Source organism: Vicugna pacos, unplaced genomic scaffold (assembly GCF_048564905.1).
Source record: "Vicugna pacos unplaced genomic scaffold, VicPac4 scaffold_104, whole genome shotgun sequence".
NCBI lineage: Eukaryota > Metazoa > Chordata > Mammalia > Artiodactyla > Camelidae > Vicugna > Vicugna pacos.
Genome location: NW_027328784.1, coordinates 5,155,630 through 5,171,369, shown reverse-complemented (window position 1 = coordinate 5,171,369; position 15,740 = coordinate 5,155,630). Strand labels below are relative to the sequence as shown.

Here is a 15,740-nt window from a genome sequence, read left to right as displayed (position 1 = left end):
CTAACCATTTTAAGATAATTTCTGGCTTTGAGTTTCTGTTTTCATGAAACTGTTGAACTCTCTTCTGTCTTGCCTTCCACACCAGCATTCTGCTCCTGGCCAACCTAACTGCAGAGCTCGCCCCTCTCTGTGGTGTCCCCCAAAACCACTTACACAAGCAGGTCTTACTGTTGTTTGGAGAACGGGGGAGAAATTCAAACAACTTGAATTTTGAAATAAAAAACCTCCATCATTTTAAAATCTTCCATGCCACTATAAAAATATTTATTTTTTTAACTTTGCTTTTTAATTTTTAAACTATTTTAAACTTTGTAACTTTTTTAAACTTTATTTTTTCTTATCATCCTTCATTGTAGGCTCCAGAAACCTGCTCTTCTGCCCACCGCATCCAAGTTCCCTTTCATTGTTTCTCCTCCCTTCACTAACCTTCCTTCTCTCTAGCTTATTACCAAGTTTCTGTCCATTCTCTTTATAGGGCAGTTAAATTATTTTTTCTTTCTTTCTTTCTTTCTTTCTGTTTTTGCAGAGTGAACACCTTTGCGTGTCAGTGTGTCCTTCCACATTTCTTCATAATGGCTTCATCTTTCAGCTTCAGTATGGATTACTGGGGTCTGTCTCGAAACAAAGGCATTTCCCTTGTCCCCCAGCTCACCACGCCCCTCAAAAAAAGATTCTGATCTTCGCTGTGAAATGAATCTTCTTTTTCCCTACTGTGCAGTAGACAATCCGTACCCTGAGCTCACAGTCAGATATTTCCAGAGAAGTAAAAGTAGGTCATGTGCAAATAATACTACTTTTCTCTGTGAAAAGAAATACAGCAGATAGAGGAAATACTTAACTCAGATTACTCAAAAGCATTTCCTGAAGGAAATAAGTAAATTATTTAACAATAAATTTTGTTGAATCTGGTTATCTGTGAGCTATTTTTACCAATCAAGGAGGATATATTTCCTAAACTGGTACTGAGCAATTCATGTGAAATGAAACTTGCTCACATGAACTAGTTTAAAGTAAAGGATGCATTATAGTATCTGTGGTCTGTTTATACCTTCGCTTAAATAAGCACATTGTTCTAGGTTCCAGTGAGCTGAACTTTGCCTCCATGTATTTCTACTATGGGCTAAAATATTTAGGGAATTTATTTTGAATTTTGTTTCCCTTTTTTGAAAACCAGGAATTCTGAATTGTAGCCAAGTTCAAGGGTGGCTTGTTTTTTCCTCACTGCCTCTTCTCTTTGTATAAGTGCAGTTTCCTTCTTAATTTTTCATATAAAATCCTACCATACCAAAGATCTATCAATTACTCTTGCTGCACCAAAACTATACCCATTCTCAAAAATACATAGGAAGGGAAAAGAAAACTTATCAAAATTAGCTACTATTTTCATGCTATTTGAATATGTCTAAAGGAACATAATGAAATGAATTTCACCATATCTCACCTGCCTCCACCCCCCCAATCCCATGTGGGGTTCTTGAGTAGGATTCTGGGAGCAAATGAAGGAAAGTGATGCCGTGATCCAGGCTCCCTCTGGGGTCTCCCCAGCACTTGGATTGGCACTGGTATAAAGTAGGTCTCAGTCCGAGCCAGCTGAGTGAGTGAGTGACTCACAGGCATCGAATGTGTAAAATCAGTGAATTAACAGCATTCTTTGTAGGACTCAGAGAATAAGCTGAGTGCCCTGTGGCCTTCCCAGCCTCACATACTATTTTGATGTTGGGGTCATTTCTGGGAATGTTATTCTGTACTGGACAAAAGGCTAGTACAATTCCAGGGTTAAGCAACTTTCCTAGGGAAATTTTATGATAAAATATTAAGAAAAATAGTTAAATGCCCCAAATGACATAGCATTGTCCTTTGGTGTTTAGATAATGTATGGCTGTAATTTTCTTACTTTATATGTTTTCTACATTTTCCACTATGTGTATGCACTACTATATAATAAGAAAAACAAATGTTTAAAAGAGAAAATCTCTCTTCTCCAGATATGATTTGGTTAGAGGATGAGTCAGATACATATAATAAGAGAATCTTATTTACATGTGTCCATAATTCACTCTTTAAATTCAGGAACAGGAAACTCAGGAATGAAATAGATTAAGAGAATCAAAGATACTTGTATTCAAGATTAGCAAGTAGGAGTGTCCTCAACAGAAATGGTGATAATCAATAATGCAGGGATTAAATGTGATAATGAAGGTACAAAGACAACATGAAGTAGAAAATGCCACGTGGCAAGCACAGAGTAAAGGGCAATTTACTATGATTATGCCAATATGTGTGGTCAATTCCCAAGCAATTGATTGTGTAACCCCTGCTAGAGGGAGAAAGCTTCCAGCCTTGGCTGAAGAGGGGGGAGGATCCAGTGTCTGTATTTTCTAAAATGTCTACAGTTGCTTCTCATGTGCAAATTGATATCCCTGCACGAGAACCATAACCCAACAGAAAACCCAAAAGACCGAGGACAATGATGGGTGGACGACAGCCCAAGCTTTTCTGCCACAGATGAGTGGTTCCACTCAGGAAGACTGAGCAAGAGGCTCAGAGTCTTAGCTAAGGACAAGCAAGTCGGGACTTCTAATACGACCTAATGCCATCGACAGGGGAGGGCATTTCAGCACAAGAAGGGAGCGCCAGGTGATTTAACATGGAAGTTTCACCCTGGATCCATACAGTGATGGATTTGGGTCCCGGAGGGTAAAAGCCCTGCTTCCCTGTGGCATGGACCGGATTCCACAAATGCTGAGACAGGAAGTATGAGGCAGAGAAAAATTCCCCCAGGAGAATCCCGAGTCTGGGTGCCAGGGAGGGTGATGGACGAGCGTAGTCCCAGCGCCACCCGCACCGCAGGGCTCCGAGTGGCTGTGGAGCTGCGTGCCCCCGGCCGGACCTCAGACCTGCCTGCAGCGCTCCGGGCTGTGGCCTGGGGAGCGGCTTCAGCAGGAGGCTGGCCCCGTCATTCTCGTAGGTGCTGCAGTGACCCCCACCCCTGTGGCCACGGTGATCCCAAGCCAAGGGTCTAAGTGACTTCAACCCTATTTACAGGTGGCCACAGCCGGATAGCCAGTGCTGCTCAAAAGGAAGATCCCACATGGGGTTTTGCTGTGTCAGGGGGGTTGCTAATACCTGGCCTGCTTTGAATCGTTTCATCGTGACAGCAGTCTGGGCAGTGGAAGTTTCATCTCTCAATTTTATTTCAACTTTTTTTGTTGAAAGTATAGTTGGTTTACAATATTGTGTTAATTCTTGGTGTACAGCATAGTGGCTCATATATATATATATATATTCCTTGTCATATACTTTTCCACTAAAGGCTATTAAAAGTTATTGAGTGTAGTTCCCTGTGCTATACAGAAGGATCTTGTTCTTTGAAACAAAAATTACTATACAAAGTAACAAAGTAAGCAGACTAAACCTAGCCATGTATATGACACAGCTGAGTTTATCTAAGGATTTAAATGTGGTTTTGATCTCCAGGATCTCTTTATCCAAGTATCATATGTAAAGTGCCTGTGGAACACTTCTCAGAAAAATGTTCTAAAATCATAATATATAGAGAATAAAGAAGAAAGATAATTATACTGAAAAGCAGATATCAAAATATAGAAATGGGCATTTGTGATACAGTAATATCTGAAATATTGGAAGAACGTGTTGAATAAGAGGATCCTGTGGTGAGTCTACTAACCGCAACATTCTGCCATAGCAGTGAGTGTAAATCATCTTCTGAGATCTGCAACAATTGCATTTTGAATGTAAATAAAGTTAAATAACAAATAAGCCATGAAGTGTGGATTCAGATTCAGGGGTATCTCGAGTCCATATCCCCAGCATTTCCCAGGGCTCCCTGCTCTTCCCCTAATGTCATTGAAAGAATTGGGGAACGTTTGTGAAGCGAAGGGCATGTTCCATTGCAAAGAAATCTCGTAGCAAACCTGGGAGCATGGCCAGTGAAAGCTTAATGCTGAGATTAGAGGCCGTGGGAAACCAAGCAGAGGCAGCTCTTTACAAGTCACATCATATGCTCTGTGTGTGTCTACGTGTGTATGCATACAGACGTGTGGGCATGTATGATGTATACACCTGCCTTTCGTGTGAAGCCGCCTCACTGTCCAAATTTGAAATACATCCAAACGTGCAATGCAGTCAGCCGAAACTCAGCCAGATGCTAAGTTGTCTGTTGTTGCTCTGTCTCTTCTGCTGAACTCCACGAGTAAACCACGCGCCAGCTGTTGCTTTCAGGGACAACAGCTCTGTAGGCTACAGGTCCATGCCTTGTTTCACTGCCAACTCTGATTTCCTTTCAGGATAAATTGCCATTTGAAAAGGGGGAAGCATTCAGTTGGCCCACAAGCCTCTGAGTGAGGAAAAAACATAACTTTAGAGACAGCTCTGTGGGACAGCATCCAGAAGGGGACAGAGCATTGGGCTGGGAGTCGAGGCTGTGTTTCTTTCAAGCTCTGCACTGAATTTGAGGTGGCATGTCACTTCTTTGTCCCTTGATTTGTTCAGCTTGTATTAGGGTCTTGGACCTGTTCTATCCAACATCAGAGTATCACATTTTTGCTCGGTGACCCTCCATGGCTCCGCAATTCCTTCAAAGGGAAAAATGCCCACATCCTCACGGCAGCCTCTAAGGCTCCACCCCCAAAACCACCACTTATTTCCTATTCACTGTGGCCCACACCAGTCTCCATGCTGTCTGTCCAGCGTGAGGGACCTCCAGGCCTGTGATCACTGTTTCCTCTGCCCCTCCTCTGCCCACCCCTTTGCTTCAGTCTTTGCCTTATTCAAAGGTCACTGCCCCATCCCCACTCCTCCCTAGCACACATTCTTCGCTCTCCTTTATTTTCCTCCACAGCACTTATCACCAGCTCACAGAACCTGTATTTCTTTCTTTTACTTATTTTCTCTGATGACTTTCAGACTGGAAAGGCCATGGTGGATAATAGGAGAGAAGTGGGGGTAAAAAAGACAAATGAGGGAAGGCATCTTCTAAAAGCTAAAATGAACACCTGAAAAGGAGGTAGGAGATAAAGTAGTAGTAGTCGTTACAATTTTGGTAAACCCAAGGCACGTAGTCAGGACTAGTTTTCACAATATTTGAGGGTAGGGAGGCAGCAATAAAAAGAAATTTATCCTGAAAACAAGAAATTAAATTCTTGGGAAGATGATGTGTTCAGCTTGAGATATCAGTAATACCTTTATGACCTTGGTCTGATAATATCCTGCCTTATAATTTGATCTGTTTGACAGCTGGATCATGAATCTAATAATGCCACAGTTTTGGGAGCAGAACAGACCAACCCATGATGGGAACGGGAAAACCATCTGTATCCCATGGGCAAACTGGGGTTATTTTATGAATACCCTGAAATGAGTAAGTCATCAATGGAGATTTCTGTGCTGTCGGTTATACTAGAGTATGCTTTGGGTCTCAGAAGCATTGGTTACCGAGCCAAACAATGTCCTAGCATACTGAAACGGAGCCCGCTTTTCTCGATTAGATGCAATTATGCAGTCAGGCTTTCAAATAGGGTGCCTGTGTGTATCTTTGTCAATATTTATGTTGCACAAAGCTGAAGATTTACTGCCAAGGAATGAAATGGAATACTCATTCAGATACGTCTCCTCCATTGATTCTCAGATCCTTCTGGTCATGTCGTCTAAGGATGAACTCAGAACCGTTACTAGATGTGACTCAGCTCAGGCTGTAGCCCGTGTGGCACAGCTGTTGGCTGATATCCTTCTAAATAGAGTCATGTGAGCCAGCCAGCCTGTGCAGAAAGCCCGCAAGCACATCCTGCCTCATTGCAGCAAGGTTCACAGGGTCACCCCTTCCACATCTCACACCTGCCTTTGATATTGTTCCTATTTCTTCTGGCTGATGGTTTCTGCCTGATTCCTTGAGTGACATCATGTCACATCACTGGCTTGAATTCAGGATGAATTTGCTGATCTGGAGTATCGGTAGAACACAGATCCCCTCCTTCTCCAATGACTTTGTCCATTTCTGTACATTTGCTTGGGCTCTGTTCCTCTTTGGTTGAACTTGGTTTTGAGCTCTCAGTTGCCTTTAAATTGTTGAATCTCAAAATAGATTTCCATAGGAAACGTTATCTTTTCTATTATGCATGGCGCACTTTTATCTACTAGAAGGCTGATGATGTGCACGTTTTGTATCTGAGCCCTTTCAGCTCACCACTGCCTTGAAGTAGTTTTTTTTTAAGCTTAGGAGACAGGAAAGGATTTTTGTCAGTAGGCTTTGCATTTATGCATGCAGGTTCTTGTTGGCAAAGGCACCCCTTTGTGCTTCCTGTTTATAAGTCTACAGATGGAGTTTTCTTTTTCCTAAATTACATTCTATATATAAAATAATTGCTTTTAACAATATACATTATACATAGAAATGCATCTGGTTCCCTCGGTGAATGAAAGGTCATCTTGTGGCATCTTCAGTCAGCTATGCTTTGTGGCCTGGTGTCTGATTTGAGTTTCATCTTTGCTTTTGTTGTGTTTAGTGACCAGGTTCCATTAAGGGTGCAGCTGCTGTCCCTGGTGTAGTAATTATGTTCGTTTATTCTTCTTATTTTCAAAAGGACTTTAAACCAATGACCTGTTATTCCAAAATGAGTCATAATTGTAAATATGTCTTATTGGGGCTATTATCAGTATTAATAATAACAACAACATTCTGGGGGCAGCATATCATTAGGTATTTTAACACACACAAAAAAAGCCTTGGAAAAAAGTTATTCTAATTAAGTCAAATAAATGTCATGAAAGGAAAAGTTGTACGCTTTTGGGAGAAATTGATAAGGCTTTTAGAAATTTATAGTCTCATTAAAATATCAATTAAATAATTCAGCCTAACTCTACCCTACATAACAGGATGGAGTAACAGCTATTCTAGAGAGATTGTTCAGATTTATTCGTTTTCCTATTATCTAAATAATCCCTGATGAATTAGAAAATTCAATCCATTTCTGAGAGTAGGCAGTCTGTTATTCTGTATTCAACGCTGGAGTGAAACTTATTTTGTGTTCTTTTCATTCATGGGAGATAGAATTTCCAAGTGCTTTTTGAATTATTTTTGTTCCTCTAAAATAAATTGCCTTTGGTGGTGATCTCCTGACCTCAATTTCCTCCTCCCAGTTTTCCCCATGATCATTAATGACACCCCACCTGCCTTTTTAGTTATGCCTCTTAGCTGCTGAAGGGGAACAGCTACTGACAGATGACCCTGGAGCCCTCCATCTGTGCTTCGTTAGGCCTTGCACCCAGCCACCAACCTTAGTCTCCTTCGCCTGAATTATATTTCTCTGCTTTTCTGCCTGGAAGGACACTTGCCAAGCCTTGGCAGGGACCCCTCCACTATTTAGAGATTATCTGCTCTCCTGTCTAGGCATGAATTGCACTTGATTCTTGTCTTGATGGTGTGTGATCGTGTCCATGTCCATTGTACTCCCCGACTGGACTGATCCTGTCGGAGGCAGTAGTCAGGCTTTTCATCTTCCCGTCCATGTCTGGAGCACCACAGCCTGGACCCTGGTTCTCCTACTTGTTTAAGTGACTTGAGCTTGGAGTTTCAACACACTCAAATAAAACTGTTAGATGAGGTGGCGGTAACATTGCCCCCAATGCCCCCACAAAGTTCTATATGACATATGGTTTTTTCTGAGTGAAATTTCTCTTTTATTTGTTTTCATGAATTCCCCACTGTCCTTTGAGATTATTAGAGTAACCCTGAGTTGTTAACCACAATATCTCTCCCCCCACCAGCGAATGATCCTGCTGCCTGAGAACTCAGACATGGGACATAAGAGAAATTATCTATCAGTCTTAAAATCTGGAAGCCATAAGATACCGTTTTGTACTTAGAGCACCCACAGCACAAACACCAGTCTCTCAAGAATTTGACACTGCCTTCACAGAGGGCAGGTGCCATAAGTGAAATGCTGTGAGGGATGAAGTGAGAGCTCTTCATCTCTGGTACTGCCTTTTCCACCCTTGCTTTGTTAACTTGATTTCCCCTTCATATATTATGTTCTCCATTTAATTTACTGCATTTAATATCAGTTGTTCTTCAACATCTCCTTGCACCCGCCCCCTCCATTCCCTCTCTCTCCAGTGCTCTCCCACCCACGCCTATCCTGCGCTCTCCAGGACCAGGCCTGTCTCCCCCACGCCCTCACCACTGTTCTGTCTGCCCACCACCTGCACTCACATTTCCTTAACTCCGCAGAATGAACTTCCCAAAATGGCAGCTGAGTAACTGGGGGGGATTGTAGACCTATCATCTCTTTACTGATTCATTCATTTATCCAACCAACAAGCATTGAGCACTGCTATGCCAAACACTGTATCAACTGCTGGGGAGACCAAAACAGGTAAGACTTGGTGTCTGCATTCCCCAGGCTAGGCGAGGCATGGCGAGTAGTTGATGGATTGCTAAGCAGGTGAACACAAATTGGACTTCCTAGAGCTGGAAATATTTGAACTGAATCTTGAAAGGTGAAAGGACGTTAGCTCTCTATTTTGTGGTAGAGGGAGTGGACACTTCATGCAGAGAGGTGGAGACATATATGTGTACACAGCATGAAGCGGCTTGGCCAGACTGAAGAACAACAAGTAGGGCTAGAACAAAGGATCCATAGGTGGGAATGTCAGGTGCACAAGGCCTCTGTCACGATGGGCCTTGTGTGCTTAGACTTCAATGTATCCTTAAGGAAGCAGGGATATATTGGATTATTTGTAAGTAAGAGAATTGCATAATGTTTATGTTGCAGAATATCTGGTTATTCTGGCAGCAGAATGGAAGATACTATTTTAGGGGGAGAGGCCCATATTTTGGGGGGAAAGGATATTTCGGGGACCAACGCAGGTAACCCAGACAACAAATGGCACACGCCTGCTGAGAGGCCGTGGGCAGAAAGAGAGAGACATGGGCGGCAGAAGTGGTGACTGCTGCAGTGGGGATTGGAGGGCCGGGGCGGCGGGCCGCAGAGCTGCTGAGGTGACTTTCCAGTGACCCATCCGGAGAGCAGATCTGCAAGGGGAGTGTAAGGAGAGGAGCTGGTTTCGAGGAGATGGTTCTGTGTGTGTCATTTTGAGTGTGAAGTGTCTATGGGACATATAAGGAGTGATGTCCGTTGTTAAGCTGGATTCACCAGTCAGGAGCTCAGAGGAGCTGTGGGTGAGGCCGTGGGGGCGATTCAGTCCTGCCAGGTGGAGGACTGAAGACGAGGCCCTGGGGAAAAGGGCCATGTACATGGCAAATGGGAGAAGAGAGGTCCACCAAGAGAAAGAAGAATAGCAGTGCAGTTGAGAGAAAACGATTTGAGGCAACACAGAGAAGGCTGTAACCTGGCTTAAGAGGAATTTGAACACTGACTAAAGGGAGCGAAGTGAGAAAGGGGGGGTGTGTGGGGCATAAAAGCAAGGGCTAAAGCCCACCTTTAATTGTCTAAACTGAGGAAAAGGTGGAGTTGGACTACACTAATGTAGCCTTTAAAAAACAGATCTGTGTGTATCTGTGTGTGTGCATATGTGCACACACAATTTTCTGCCTGGGCTTTTAAAATTTATTTAAGTAAAACAAAAATTAAGGGGGGAAAATGTTCCACTGAAAGGAAAATATTTGTCCACGGCAAAAGCTACCTGGTAATCAAATAAACAGGAGCTGAGAATGCCCACTGGTTTGAAACACGCAGCCACCGGCAGTGCAGCTCCTGTATCAGTGCCGTGGTGGGGCTGTGGGGGATGCAGGGCTCTGAGCCCTGGAGGAGTCATCAGCGAAGGCACTTCTCCAAGAAACTGGACTTTAAAGGGAAGAAGAAAGTATAGAAAGTATCAGAGAGCAATACAGGTCCGTGAGAGAGGGTTGGGAGAGGGTCAGCTTTGTTTTACAGGGGGCGTTTCTGGCCTTGCTGAGTTGCTAGGCCTTTGCTCTTGTTGGTCTTTGTTCCAAAAGCTTTTTAGAAAGTTCTTCTCGCTTGAATATCTGAACAGATTAAATCATGTTGGGTTATTTCTAGTGTTTTATTTTTAATTAAAAATTTTCTGGAATTTATTTTAATGTCAAAATTGAGGACAGTGTACCAGGCCTTCTAATGATTTAGCTAATTACACCAGTACCTGAATCCACTGATTTTAAGTGTCAGTTTTATAATATTTCTAAAATCTCTTAAATATCCACGTCTATTCTTGAAATGTGTTCTATTTCATTCATTCTCTCAGTGCACTATTTCTATACTGTTTCCATGACCATAGATTAATATCTCCTACAGTTGGTCCTATTTTATCCTTTTCCAGAATGTCCCTAATATTACAAATTCAAACATCCCTCCTCATTATTTTATTTGTATATTTGTGTATATTTCTGGAAGAAATTTAGGATCACCTTTCAGAATTTTTTCTTAAATCCATTCAGGATTATTAACTAAATTTGCATTCAGATACTAAATTTATTTTGGAGAAAAAATGTTCAAGTCCCCCAAATTTGAGTCTGCCAACTGAAGAGGATGGTGCATTCTACTGTTCATTCAATTATCATTTTTTTCTCTTTTTAAGTCATTTATCAGAATCATTTTAACATTTTTCATTAATTTATTTCTGAATAGTCTGTGCCTTTGTTGTCATTATAAATGATATCTTTTCTGGGTTTGAAGAGGGATGATTGCTAATGAAGTCTTAATTTCTAGTTTCTCTTGAATAAGAAAGGGATCTGACAGTGTGGGGCCCTCTTTCCAATATGGTGACTGTGAGCAGTGCATTTCATTAAGATGTCCACTTGCCAATTTGCCAGTGGCTGCACCCACTCCACATATTTCTGCTACTTACCTGCCCCCTGTAGGCAGATGTGTTCATGTAGGGTTAGGTGGGTTATGGAAACATATACTGATATCACTGCTGCCACGCTGCTGACCCTGTGGCATCACTAACTCTGGTTCTTTCTCTGTGACCTCCCTGAATATGACAGCTCCTTTTAGGCTGTGGACATGAGGCTTCTTTCCAGCACTGTCGGTTTTTCTGCAACACACCCCTGCCTCTCAGGTCAGAAGCAAATGTCAGCTCCTCCTACCCATCCACCCAATCCACTGTCTTGCCATTCCTGGCCAGAGTGGTCCCTATCCCTTGACTGAGCAGTAACACTGAAGGGACTACAAACTTGCCTCTCATCCACTGTCTTAGTTACATACCTGTGCTAGTTTACTTAAAAGTCTGCCAGTTAGGGTCTAAAAGTCTTTTAGATCTCTGGCCTTATCATTTCTAACTGCTCCCCCACCCCATGGAACAGCTTACCGCAGATCTCTGCTGCCCCATCTGTAGCAATGTCCTGTAAATTACAGACAGAGAGAAAAGAACTTCTAAGCCACCACCATAACTTTGACTTCCTGTGACCACACAGACCATAGAAATATCAAGATAAAAATTCCTGAAGAAGGATATTTTGCTTAGGAAGACACTTTAATTGCATACCTTTCTGTGACTTGTAATAACTTCATAGACTCTCTGAATGTGCTGCACTCACCTTCCCAGACTCAAGGGAGCTTGCTCACTTGCCTATTTTCAGTGCATTTCCTCCAACATTCTCTATGCAGAGCTTTCCCAAAAGTACATTCCTTATTCCTTTTTAAATTCTTATATACAACCACAGTATTCTTTTCCTTAATCCTCAATGACAAATCATCTTCCAAGATTGTATTATCAACACTGAGAGTGAATAATATGCTTCAAGATTCCCAAGTTTATTACCAGCAAATAACTATGATTGGTTGAAGATTTTTAAGTATGTTATTCCTACTAAGGTTATATACGTGAAAGAAACAGTTTGTAATGAGTCTTCTTCCGAGAGATTTTATATTTGCCTTTTGTTTGGATTCTTTCACTGTTGAATAATATTATTACCATGAATGTCTTTTCTCTTTGGGATTTAGTTCACCATTTGCCCCTCTCTCTTTACAGGAGTAGAGGAATTGTTGTTGTCCTTCCATCCATCCACCACTCCATGTTGTGTGTCCATTCCTTTAACAGGTATTCAGTTTGGGTTCACCACCTTATCTGTGGCCTCTTTCCAGTGGCCCCTCCGTTGGCTCTGGAGAACAATATATTGCAAATCAGAGTGGGTATGTGGAAACTTGACTATCCAGTATAGACGCATGGTGCCAGAAAAAGCCCAGGACATTGCAGCGTGGCAGCCCACCATGCAAGGAACAGCAATTCTGGCTGTGGTGGACCAATGTGAGTAAAAAGGCTTCATGGGCTGAAGACTTTGAAAAGTCCAAACATGCATTGGCATTGCTTCCTAAGGAATCCAATGTTGGGTATTGTTTAATATGAGAGGGAGATGCTAACACTATCATTGCTATAAACAACATATTTGTTGTAACTGTAATTGTTATTATTTTAATATATTTTCTTTATAATTTTTATTTGTGACTTACAAGAGCTCTTACAGAGGCAGTTGTTAAGAAGCGTGGCCATTATACTGTTGCTGAAGTGTTAATTTAGTAGAAGCATGGTAATAGTATTAATAAGTACTCACTCATTTGATCCTCACATGGCTCTAAAGGTTACCCAGCAGTGCTTGTATAATGGAGATAGAAATCCATCCATTTAAGTGTTTGCAGAAACTAAAATAAGAGCAGTCATTCCACCGTATTTTACCATATATTCCAGACTATCATTTTAAAGTAGGAACTACCTGATGAGGCCATAAAAACCCTTTGTGAATCCCCAATCATTCATTACATTCCTGGACCCTGGGGCAGAGGTTCTTCTAGAAGGTGGTCCCATCTCTCCTCCCCACCCCACTCTTGGGCTTTGCTACCCACTGTTGGTCATTAGCTAAGCATCCTCATGTCCTGCATGTGTCTGAGCTGTGAGGGAACAGACCTCAGCTCTTTACAAACTGTAGTGACTTTGACCAGTCTGAACAGTCTTTCTCCTTCCCTGCCCACTCCCACACAGGGCAACAGGGGGCTCACAACCACAGCGATTCCCATGCCAGCCCATTAGGGAGCCTTCTTCCCTAGAAATGTTCTTACAACCAGGGCTGTTTCCTCCCTTACTTCACTGACAGTTTCACTCCCAGCTTACAGTCCCCAACAAAATTCTATCCCAGTTTGAATTCCTTAATCAAGTCATATTTATGCTAAGTCCATGGCACTTTCCCATGAACACTCATAGAAACAGAACAGGGCCTGGCAGTGGCTGTGGGCCAGGTTCCTGAGTGAGGGGACTTGCTGGGCCCTTCAGGTTCTGTAGTCTGGCCCAAGCTTAGCTCCCGGCATGGCATCTTCCCATCTGCATGATTTCGGGCAAGGTTTCAACACTTTAGAGCTTCATTTTATCTCTGCTTCATATTTTAAGACTGTTATGTACCAAAAAGTGTGCTTAGGGAATTCAGTGAGTCAATGAATGGATGTCACATAAGATGGTCCTCAGGGAAGGTTAGTTATTTTCATTATGCACCATCGATAAAATTGGCTGCACAGACTTGGCCAGGTATCACAGCTACAGGCACAAGAATTTGACAGTGTGTCACTGTGGATCATAGTCACTATTTTACACAGTAAAACAGCTACCTGAGACCACCCAGCTGTCAGCCCACCCGACTCCCCACCCCACGATCCCTGAATTTATCTGATTTGCTTGCTACCCCTACTTTTTGGAGAAAGTTGGCAAATCACACACAGTCAATGACTGCTAGGTTATGTCCATTCCCATTCACTCAATTTGCCCCATTTTCAGTATCCACTGTGCTGCAAAACATAGACTAATATTCAGAATATGACAGCAAGGCCTTTCCCATTCCACAGTCAGAGAAGCATAAATCTGTCATGTTTAATATGGCATATGACACTAAGCAAGGCAGGAAAACAGGCTCCTGTGCTTTAAGAACATTTTTAATAATGACGTTTGAAACTAAAAGTGTTTTTGTTTGACCTTCAGCAAAGCAGAAAATTCAATTGACTCCTATTACCCATTCCTCAGATGTCCTGATTTGATTGTATTAGGCACTTTTTCCTCATCTCCCCAGCATGACTTTGCTCCATCAGCACAGATGGAGTGTCTCCAAGGCTGCTCCGTGTGCATGGGCGTGTGTGTGCACACATGTGCCCCCACTGGTTGGTGCCACTGATTCATATCCAGGGGTTGTTCTGTCTTATAACTCAGGCATTGCTTTATTATATCCTAGAAAACTGCTTTTAGATCTTTGATTGAACTATAGACCATCCTCTTGCCCACATTAGGAAGTGACGTCTTCCAAGACACAGGTCCTCTGTGCTTGTATTTATGTATAAATAAGAATTAAATATGCATGTCATCCCCTCATTTATTTAATTTGTGCCTTCCCAATTGAATGTGCACAGTAAGGGCTAACTCCATAACAGGAGAACTTTTAGGAAGAAAGAAGAAGGAATTAGCCACAAGGGAGAAGAGAGGACATCAAGCAGGCGTTTGGTATAAAATCATTTACTCTAAAGCTGCTCTGGCTCAATAAATAAGTGGAATTGACATTGTTGTATCATGCCAGAGCATCTGCTGTTGAAGACCGATTTTAATTTACTTTGATATAACTGGAAAATTGTGTTGGAACAACATGGGAAATGAAGCACACTGCATCAATCTGTACTCCTGAAGTGTGTCTCACAGCTACTTAGTTTTGAGGAAAATTATCTTGTCTGGAGACAATAGAATTATTTTCATTGTTGGAATTTTTCTGGCTTCCAGAAGTACATCTGCAGGTGATTCTGTAAAAGTCTAGATTTGACTTAAATAGCAGGAAATTTTAGCCTATTGAAATCAGGAGAAGTGAAATATTTTTGCCTACCACCACCACCACCACCAGGCAAGCACGTGTACACCCAGAGAGATTTCACATCAGACGGAATGACAAAGCTGGTTCTGTTACCGAGGCCAAACTTTTTCTGCTCGCTACACAACAGTGATACAAAAATAAATCAGGAGACAAGGTTTTGGAGCAAGGTATAGTAACTTTATTCAGAAAGCTGGCAGACCAAGAAGATGGGGGACTAATGTCCTGGAGAATCATCTTGCCCAAGTCAGAATTCAGGCCCCTTTTAAGCTAAAAAGGGGAGGGAGTGTGGTTGGCTGTGCAAACTTCTTGCTGCAGGCATTCTTTGTTCTTGCAGTCATCCATGTGGGTCAGGCTGTGGTGTCCCTTTAAACCTCCAACAAAACAAAGGTTATTCTCTATTTTGCAACTTGCCATCCTTGCATAAGTGCAGAAGTGCTAACATCATTAAAGGTCAGAACCCCGAGAATAGGCTTTCCTGTAGGTTTTAGGCTAAAGGCAACGTTGTTTTACAAAAGGTGCAGAGCCAGCAAGTTTAAGCCTGGAAAACAGGGCACAGTGCTTCAAACTAAAGGAACAGATCCAATGTGGTGTCAGATTTGTTCTCTATTACAGTTCGATTTAGGGGAAATTTTGCAGTAGAAAGTCCCCTCAGTTTTTTTTCTTGCTTTACCTGACATCTTGTTTGTTGGCTTGTGGTCTCATGGTGTCTAAACCGTATGTTCAGATGAATAATATTAAAATCATATGGTGCAGAAAACATATCTGTTCCGCTTCAAAAAATGACTAAAACATTTAGCTTTGTTTATTCCCATAGAATTTGGATTGAATCAATTCTCGACTTTCTTCTTCCTTCAAACCAGTATTTTATTGGAGGGTTTAAAGCCCAAATTAAAGAATTTTGCAGGGAAATATA

The 15,740-nt window shown here is 42.0% G+C and overlaps 1 long non-coding RNA gene across 1 annotated transcript in view; it reads left to right on the top strand.

Moving 5' to 3' along the window:
- LOC140694792 (uncharacterized) overlaps window positions 1-12,269 on the top strand; it is a 50,635-nt gene extending 38,366 nt beyond the window's left edge. The window contains exon 6 of the long non-coding RNA XR_012070432.1: window positions 12,037-12,269. This is a non-coding gene — a long non-coding RNA (uncharacterized lncRNA). The remainder of the gene's footprint in view (window positions 1-12,036) is intronic.
- The last annotated feature ends 3,471 nt before the right edge of the window (window positions 12,270-15,740 follow it).